The sequence below is a fragment of the Suricata suricatta genome, chromosome 14 (assembly GCF_006229205.1).
Source record: "Suricata suricatta isolate VVHF042 chromosome 14, meerkat_22Aug2017_6uvM2_HiC, whole genome shotgun sequence".
NCBI classification, from domain to species: domain Eukaryota; kingdom Metazoa; phylum Chordata; class Mammalia; order Carnivora; family Herpestidae; genus Suricata; species Suricata suricatta.
In genome coordinates, this window is record NC_043713.1 from 84,515,139 (window position 1) to 84,524,247 (window position 9,109).

The 9,109-nt window shown below is 60.6% G+C and overlaps 1 protein-coding gene across 1 annotated transcript in view; it reads right to left on the reverse strand.

Moving 5' to 3' along the window:
• The window catches only part of NCOR2 (nuclear receptor corepressor 2), a 174,502-nt gene that overhangs the window by 138,998 nt on the left and 26,395 nt on the right, over positions 1 to 9,109 (reverse strand). The gene's annotated exons all lie outside the window — the stretch shown is intronic.

Consider the following 9,109-nt stretch of genomic DNA (forward strand, 5'->3'; position numbering starts at 1 on the left):
CCCCCCCCCCCCCCCCCCGACAGGCACCGCCACCCCCACCCCCCCACACACGTGCAGCCCCACCCCTACGCACGTGCAGCCCCGCCCCAGTAGGCACCTCCACCCTCACGCCCCCCCGACTCACGTGCAGCCCCGCCCCCCACGTATGTGCCGTCCTGCTGTTCCCAGAAAAGCCAAGATGGCGCAGGGGCCGCAACCTGAATGCGCCAGCAAGGGGAGGTGGGGGGGTGGGGGGACTCCCATGACTCCACTCATCGCCCTGCCCTGGGTTCACAGCTGTCCTTCCCCAAGGGAGGGGTACGCCGGGCCCCTCCACGGGTGATGCGCCTGGTAGAGGTCTCGTTTTGGGGCGGAGAGCTGACATCGTGGCGATCAGAGGAGGAAGGAGACCCCATCTAAAGTTCTGGCTGCGTCCCCCTCCCCACCCCCATTGTCAGCGCCACTGTAGAAATGGTTTTCCTTTCTGGAACCATCCTCCCTCCTACCTCCAGGCGCAGGGAGTAGTCATGTGATCCAGGCCCGGCCATTCTGGCTCCTGCATCCCCTGGGCCAGGGATTGGTTGAGGCATGGGCACATGACCCAAACTAAGCCAATGAGAGTCAGTCTTGAGACTTTTGCTGGAGGAACCGGGAAAAGGCGAGCCCTGGTGGCACTAAACTAGGAGCGTGAAAGCCTGCAGTTCTCGGGGCCACCTCATGGCACGCGCCTGTCCAGCGACGACGCCAACCGGCAGGAAGTCAGAGCTGAAGGGTGGAGGGAATGCAGTGGGGCCCCATGACAAAAATGCCTGAAGGCAGTCGAAGCCTATTCACTCGTTTAGGGGAGCCGAGACAGCCATGTGCCTCGCCTTCACCAGCCCAGCCTGGGTTTGTCACTTGCCACTAAACGTTCAGACTCCCGTGGGGGAAGAAAGGAGTCACAGATCAGTGCACCTACAAGCACCTCAGGAAGTCGCCCACGTGGGCTTTTCCCGGCCACCAAGACAGGATGTACCCAGTAATTTTTATGACACAGGAACAAATCCTGCTGAGCTAACGGGCTGCTGGTCCCACTGCGCCTGGCACCGTGTTTGCAGTGGCTCCGGCCGGGTGACAGCGACGCTCTGATGCGGGGTGGGCAGGGGGAGAGCTGCTCCTGCCAGTTCTCCCCAAGAGCATCTGTCCTACAGCCCAGAGACAAGAAACCGGCCTTGGCAGAGAGGCAGGTGTGGCCACTGCTGCTGGACCCCGTTCCAGAGTCCCCATGGCTCCCATCCATCCCAGAGCCCAGCAGCTCCTGGGCCTGCAATGCAGCAGCACAATTTCTGTTCTGCCCTCTCTCTGGGCTCTCAAAGGTCGCCCCCACTCTCTCGAAGGAGATGAGGCCTGCGTTAGGACAGGGACAGGGGACGCTCACACTGGAGGCCCCTCCTCCAAGCGCCTGGCGCTTCCAATTGTTTTCCACGCGGAAGGCTACAGCCAAGAAGTCGGATTGACCCACAGCTTTTCTAACTTGCTTTGCCTAACAAAACACCGCCGACTGGAGACAGAGGCCTCGGCCAGCTGCTCACGCGTGCCGTGCACGTGGGCTCCGGAAGCCAAGGAGGTGACACCTTTCCCAGCCAGCCCTGGACAATCCTCCACGGCATCCCACCCTGCTCAGGCCAAGGCCAAGGTTTGGCTGGCTTCCCACCCCCTCAAAATTCACGGTGCGCCCGCTGCCAAGCTGCAGGGGTCAGCCATCAAACAACGGGTCACCGCAGAGGCTCCCGGCCCAGTGTCCTCTCACATGCGGGTCGTCCCCAAAGCCAGGCGACTCTGGGTGCCCCCTGCATTCACCTCGAGCTTATTTAATAAACCCAATTTCCACCCCTCCCAACCCTCAGTCACATTTATTGCCAGCTGAAAAAAAAAAGGTTTTTAGGAAAACATTTTGGCGGTTCCTCCCAAAGTTAAACACAGAATTACCAAATGACCCAGCAATTCCAGTCCCGGGCACATTCCCAAAGGAACTGAAAACAGGGACTCAAACAGATACATGTATACGAAGGTTCAGAGTAATGCTATTCACAACAGCCTAAAGGTAGAAACTGCCCCAGAAGATAAACAAACTGCGCTGCATCTACACAGCAGAACGTGATTTAGTCACAAAAAGAAATGAAGCATTGACACAGGGCTACACTGCAGGCGAACCGTGGAAACATCACGCCAAGTGAAAGGAGGCGGTCACGAAAGGCCAGATAGTGGAGGAGACCCGCTTACAGGAAGTATCCGGAATGGGCAAACCCAAAGGGACACACAAAACAGACTGGTGGCCACCAGGGCTGAGAGCGTCGTGGGCAGGGACTACTCATGGGCTCCCAGGCTCACCCCGAAGTGATGGAAATGTGTTCAAATTAGATAAAGGTAGTATCTGCAAAACACTGTCAATGGTTTGAATGTGAATGTCAAGAAAAAGAAGGACGCACCTCCACCAAAGGCAGGGGTAGGAGAGGGGGAGGGAGACCCAGGGGATAGGAGGGCGCCCCGGATCTGGGCTGGGCTGGAAGGCGTTCTGAACACGGATCAGGTATCCAACACCCCCTTGGGGTCAAGAGAGGATAGTGGGGATCCATTTACAGAAACTTTGGGGTCCCCGCTGTGCGCCGAGCCCCAAATGAGCAAATGAGGCAGAGCCCCGCTACTGAGGGTCTCGCTGCCCCGAAAGGGGGCAGGAGAAGGGGGTGCCGCCGGGAGCAGACAGCAGACAATCGGTAAACAGTGACCTCAGAGAAGGAAGCCCAGTCTACCCCAGCCCTGGGGAGAGCAGGGGGCATCGGGGAGAACTTCCCGGAGCGGAGCAGGCACAAGACGGCCAGGGGGAGTTGGGTGGAGGTCGCCACCGAACAGGAGCCCAGAGGGGACACCAAGCACCATGTGCCTGCGTGACTGATTAGGCACAAGGCAGGTGGGGAGGACGGTCACTCAAGGCCCATGGGCCGTGGCAAGGATGGATTCTGTCCTAAGGGCTCCGAGGAGCCACGGATCAGGGCTGGGGAAATAGAGTCAGTGGTTTTTAGAAGCAGGCGCTGCAGAGAGCTAGGACACCTCAGGGCTCCCGCGTGCATCTAAGCAAGAGATGTCGCTGGCCGGACTCAAGCAGCAGGCACAGGGCAGGAGAGCTGGGAAGGAGTTCACCCTGGGGTGGGAGGGGCCCGGTGGCCTCCCAGGGACAGGGACCCTTCATCCCCTTATAAGGCAAGATGCCTCACACCTCTGAGCCTCAGTTTCCTCAGGTACATGTCCAGAATTCCTGTCCCACCCCCCCAACCCTGCTGGTAGGATGGCACACCAAGCGAGGCCACCATGCCTGGTAAACAGCAGGTGCTCAATGAGACCGACTCAGCAAAGGCAGGGCTCTGAGGAGAAGAGACGGCACTCGAGCGAGGTTAAGACCTTGCTGGGCCAGGTGGCATGGGATGCTTCGGAGCCCCGGACCGGCCTTGCACATCCCAGCCAGGAACGGTGACACCAGGGCCCCCGAGCCCAGTCCCGCACGGGGCTCTGCACGAATGCCCCACCGCGGGGTCCATCCGCGGACAGCACAGGGGCCCCAGGGTGGCTCTCTGCCACACCCGTCCTGGAGGTAGCCCGGAGAGCCCACAGGCTTCGGGTCCCGCGTGGCAGCACCCCACAGTCCCAACCTCACACTCCGCGTTCCAACCATGGCGTGGCTCTGGTGAGGCGTCCAAATCTGTAGGAGGAGGGAGCTCCCTGCTGTGGGTTTCACCTGCCTCGCCCCCCCCCACCCATGCATGCCACCAGCCTGTCAGTGTGCGTGGCACACAGCAGGTGCTCCACAAGGGAACCCGTCCAGGCAGGTGCCAGGTGAGGCCAGAGCCTTCTGCCCCCACATTCCTCTCCCGCCCCAGGCAGGGCGCTGAGGCCCCACCAAGGCACATTCCATAGATTTCCCGAGCCGTGTGCTGCCGTGACAGCTCTGTGATGTCTCCGAGAGTGGGCAGGGGCGGCGGGGTGCTCTTCAGGTGCCTGGGAGCCTTCAGACCTGGGCCCCAGCCCTGCGGAAGACGGAAGCCCAGCTGTCTGCGCCACACATGCACCAAACTCTCCCGTAACTAATGGGCACGGACCTTGGAGACTGCGGCAGGTGGGGGAGCCTCAGAATCAACACTCAGCCGTCAGCCCGCGGGAAGCCCCCGGCTCATGCGCACACGTGCGCTCACCAGAGCCCTCCAGGGAGCCCGATGCGGGGGCCGCGGTCTGTTGCATCACCGTCCCCACTGGAGAGACACTGATGCACTGGGACCCCCATGGCCTCCATCACTGCCACTCTGCAGCATCTAGAATGGCGTGTGACCGGTCGGCAGCTGTGGGACATTTGTGAGTGCCCAGCACATAGTAGGTGCACTAGCTTCCCAGAACCATGGTGAGTGAAGCACCACAAACGGGATGGCTGAGGGGCGCCTGGGGGGCTCAGTCGGTGAAGTATCCGACTTGGGCTCAGGCCGTGGTCTTGTGGTTCATGGGTTCAAGCCCCGCATTGGGCTCTGTGCTGACAGCTCAGAGCCTGGAGCCTACTTCATTCAGTGTCTCCCTCTCTCTCTGCCTCTTTCCCGCTGAAGCTATCTCTCAAAAATAAATAAATGTTAAAAGAAAAAAAAAAGATGGCTGAAAACAGCAGAAATGCCTTCTCCCACTGTTCTGGAAGCCAGAAGTCCCAAATCAAGGTGTGGGCAGGGCCACGCTACTGTCCCCAACCCGCCCCGCCCCAGAGGCTCAGGAGTTGGGGGATGGGGTGATCCTTCCTGACTCTTCCCGCAGCAAGTGGCCCCAGGCGCCCCATAGCTTGCGGCAGCCTCACTGCAGTCTCTGGGGTCACCACCCAGCCCCCATATCTGCACGTCCTCCCCCCTGAGAAGGACCCCCGTCACTAGATTCAGGGCCCACCCTCACTCAATAGGACCTCATCTTACCTAATGACACCCAAGAGGACATGCTTTCCAAATAAGGTCATGTTTCCAGGTTTTGGGTGGATGTGAATTACAGGGAGACTCGCACTTGACCTAATACAGTAGGTGCTCAGTGAGTATCTGTTCTGTTCACTGCACCAGCGCCTGGCACACAGTAGGCATCCAACAAATTTCTAGCCAACAGAAACAGCCCGGGCCCAGGAGCACGAAGCCCCAGCAGCCAGCGCAGGGGACGCGAGCAGGGGGCTGTCCCAGGACGGGAGGCTCAGAGGTGCCGGAAACACCAGCGAGGACGAGGCGGACTGTTTACACCTTGAGTTTCTAGTTTCTGGCGGGCTGTGAAGCCGGGAGCAGGCCAGTCCTGCCCCCTCCCGCGGGGCCTCCTTGCTCAGGACCGACACTCAGGGATCCGGCTCCCAGCTGAGCCCAGAGACACAGAGAGCCCCTAGGAGGCGGCATCAGGGAGCCCGCTGGGCCCACGAGGGCGGGGGGGGGGGTCGGTGTGGGGTGAAGCAAGAGTCCCTGCCCCCTCCCAGCAGCTCCCTGCCCTCAACCACAACGACGGGACCTTCATGGGCAGGTTCTGAGATGCCGCAGCGAGTAAAAGACCCCAAACCCCTACCCTCCCAGAGCCGCCATTCTCACAGGCAAGGCCGGAGTAACTGCGGGGATGTTGGGAGGTGTCTGTGGTGTAAGGAAAACTAGACGCATGAGGAGGGTAAAGCGGGGGGGGGGGGGGGGGGGGGGGGGGGGGGGGGGGGGGGGGGGGGGGGGGGGGATGGCTGGGGGCAGGGCAGGGCAGGGCAGCCTCATCAGAAGGTGTCTTTAAGCAAAGGCGTAGAGAAGGAGAGGGAGGGGAGAAGGGAAGCGTGCAGATGACTGGAGAAGCTGTTCCAGGCAGACGGAACAGGCAGTGCAAAGGCCCTGAGGTGGGGAAGGAGTAGCCAGGAGGCCCGGACGGCAAGAGTGGAGGGAGCAAGGTCCCTATGAGGTCACACAGGGTTTCCCTCTGAATGAGAAAGGAAGGCGCCACCCTCGGGGCAGGGGTGATGTTCAAGGTCTCCCCTAGCAAGCCTGTCCCTTGTGCCCGTGTTAAAGGAAATTCCAGCTGTGCCTCCACAGGCAGCAATGGGCCCAGGCCTCCGTGCATCCTCTGCGAGTTGAAGGACCAACCCACCTGGAATCCTAACACGACTAAAGCCACCATTCAGGGTCCCCTAGAAAACAGGCCCCTGCCCAGTGGGGCTAAAACTGGCCTCCTTGCTCCTGACAAGACCTCTCTGCCCAGAGGAGGAGCCAGGACCCCGGCCACGGCCTGCTCCCGGCTCTGCCCAGCGTGCAGCGCCCTGAGTGGCCCACGGCCACCATACTCTGAGCTCAGTTCAGAGCGCTGCCCTCAGAAATGCCCCCTGCCCACCCCCAAATGGAGACCAGGCAAGACAAACCTATCCCCAGGGGCGTCTCTGTCTCCTTCTCGTCACTGGGGCACTGAAGTGGGGATGGGTCACAGCAGTGGACCAGCCGGACAAACTCCTGCCAACCAGAGCTGACACACAGCGACAGGCCAGTCCCAACCCCAAAAAGCACCTCCTCACCCCAGGCACCCAACAGAGAAGATGGATGGAGGGGAGGGTGGGAGGGGAGAGGATGGATGGATGGATGAATGATGGATGGACAGATGGACAGACAAATCAACAGATGGGCATCTGGTTTTTTTAATGTTTATTTAGTTTTGAGAGACAGAGGCGAGCAGGGGAGGGGGCGCAGAGAGAGGGAGACACAGAATCCGAAGCAGGCTCCAGGCTCCCAGCTGTCAGCACATAGCCTGACGCGGGGCTTGAACTCATGAACCGTGAGATCATGACCTGAGCCAAAGTCAGACTGACACACACCGACTGAGCCGCCCGGGCGCCCCTCATGGACAGCAGTTTAACTGTGCCGCTGTCCACAGCGTTTCTGGTCTCACTTTTTAAACCAACCCCCAGAACCACGCGTGCCTTTATTCCACAAACACTGTGACATCAGGCTCCCCACTGGCCACTGTGGGAGACACACACACCACCGCCCATGAACCCCCAGGCCCGCACAATTGCCCCCAAGCCCCAGCCTGCCAGGCACAGAGGACCCTGGGAAAACCGCCTCTAGTCCCCAACTCCAGAATCCGAACAGGGAGGGAGAGATGGAAAGGGTCGTTGGGAGAAGGCTCTCTGGAAAACTCAACACCCACAGAAGGGTCCCCAAAATGAGGGCTATGGCTCAAGTACCCTCTGCGACTAGAAATCTGGGGGGCGGGCGGGGGGACAAGTTAGCGCTAACGATGACGGCAGTGTTAGTCAGTGGGCGAGTACGACTCTCCCCACATTGCAGATGGGCAAATCGAGGCTGGGTGAAGGAAACCAACCAAATGGCAGAGCGAGCCCCTAGTTAGGATGCGTGCAGGACTGGGGGTACCCACACCCGCACACAGAGAAGGCAGGGAGCTTCTCGATGGTGGGGGTGAGCTGGGCCTCACAGGGTCTAGATGAGGGAGGGGGAAACTCCGAAACCTTGACCGCATGGCATCTCACTTGACTCTTTCAGCAGGAAACTGAGGCCCCAAAAGAGGCCGGGGCTCAGCAGGCTGGTGCCACAGCGCCAGGCTCCGCCCTCCTCAGCCGGATCCCGAGGCCCTCCCCAGGGGGCCCAGGCACACGGTGAGATGGCTGAGGGTCATGGGGACAGAAGCTCCCGGTCCACGCGGATGACTGGCTCCCAGGACAGAGCCCTGGATGGACCCTGGGAGCCACAGAAGCCTGGCACCGAACACACGCCGGGCACCTCCCCACCCCCACCTCCCCTACAAAGGACGCCCGGCCTCAGCTAGAATTCCCAGGGCCCCCAGAGGCTGCGTGGTGCCCTCCCAGGTCCTCAGACCCATCTGGGTGTCCAGGGTTCGACCTCGTCCACAGAGGGCATTCCTCAGCCGCCTGCACCGGGAAAGGCCCCCCACTCCCCTCAGAGAACCTGGCTTCCCCATTCGACGGATCAGGAAACCGAGGCTCAGAGAGGTGCGCCCCCTCACCCAAGGTCATGCAACCGGAAGGCATCCTGGTCCAGCCCCTGGTCCACACCCTCCGAGGCGAGCAGAGGAGTGCCACCCACGAGGCCCTTTTCTGGCTCCAATGTAATCGGAGCCTTTGTGTCCGCTGGGCCATGGCCGCCCAGGCCGCCCAGCCCCCACCCCCATAGCCAGATCTGCTCAAACTCGCTTCCTCCAGGACTCTTTCCCTCCTCCTCTTAATTTTAAAAGGAAGAAAGAGAGAGAGAGAGATAGAGAGAGAGAGAGAGAGAGAGAGAGAGAGAAGCCACAGTCAGGACAAACCCTCCCGCACAGCAGGTCCCAGGGTCTCGTAGGAGAACCCTGGCCTGAGACGCACCCTCCCCCTTTGGGTACTTCACGAACACGACGCTGGGTTTTTCCTGGCTCTTCCCTCATTAGGTTCTGGGCACCCCGGGAGGGACGTGTTTTCCATTAGGCCCCGCTCCTCCATCTGGCCTTCCAAAGAGCAATTTTTTTTCTGCAGCAAGGGAAGAAGGGGAAACCAGAGAAGCTGGAGTCTGGGCGGGGGGGGGGCTGGGGCGCTGGCACCAGCTGTGGGACTGGGCAAAGCACTGGACCCTCTGCCCCGGGGGCTTGGAACTGAGCGACGCTGACTGCACATTGGGATGCAGGGACCTGACGCGGCAGCTGGGGGGGCTCAGCGTGGTGCCCAGTCACAGCGAGTGCGCGACCACATCCAGATCCAGGATGCTGGGGTTGTGAAGGCCACAGAGCTCAGGGTCCTGGATCCGTCCCCATCACTGCCTGGACAGGAATGAACCAACAACCAAGGAGTAGACGGATCACAGATCACAGCTCTGGACAGTCTGCTGAGAGAAGGAAGCCAGACACAACCGGGCGCCGTATGATTACGATTCCGCTTATAGGCAGCATCCGGCACAGCCATCTCACGGAGCCGGAGAGCACAAGGCTGGCTGCCAGGGCCTGCAGGAAGGGGTAGGGGCAGTGAGCGTGTCGCGGGGACTGTTTCTGTTTTGCAGCATGAGAAAGTTCTGGAGAGGAAGGTAGCGATGGTGAATATAAATACTATACACACTTAAAAATGGCTGAGACCAGGGGC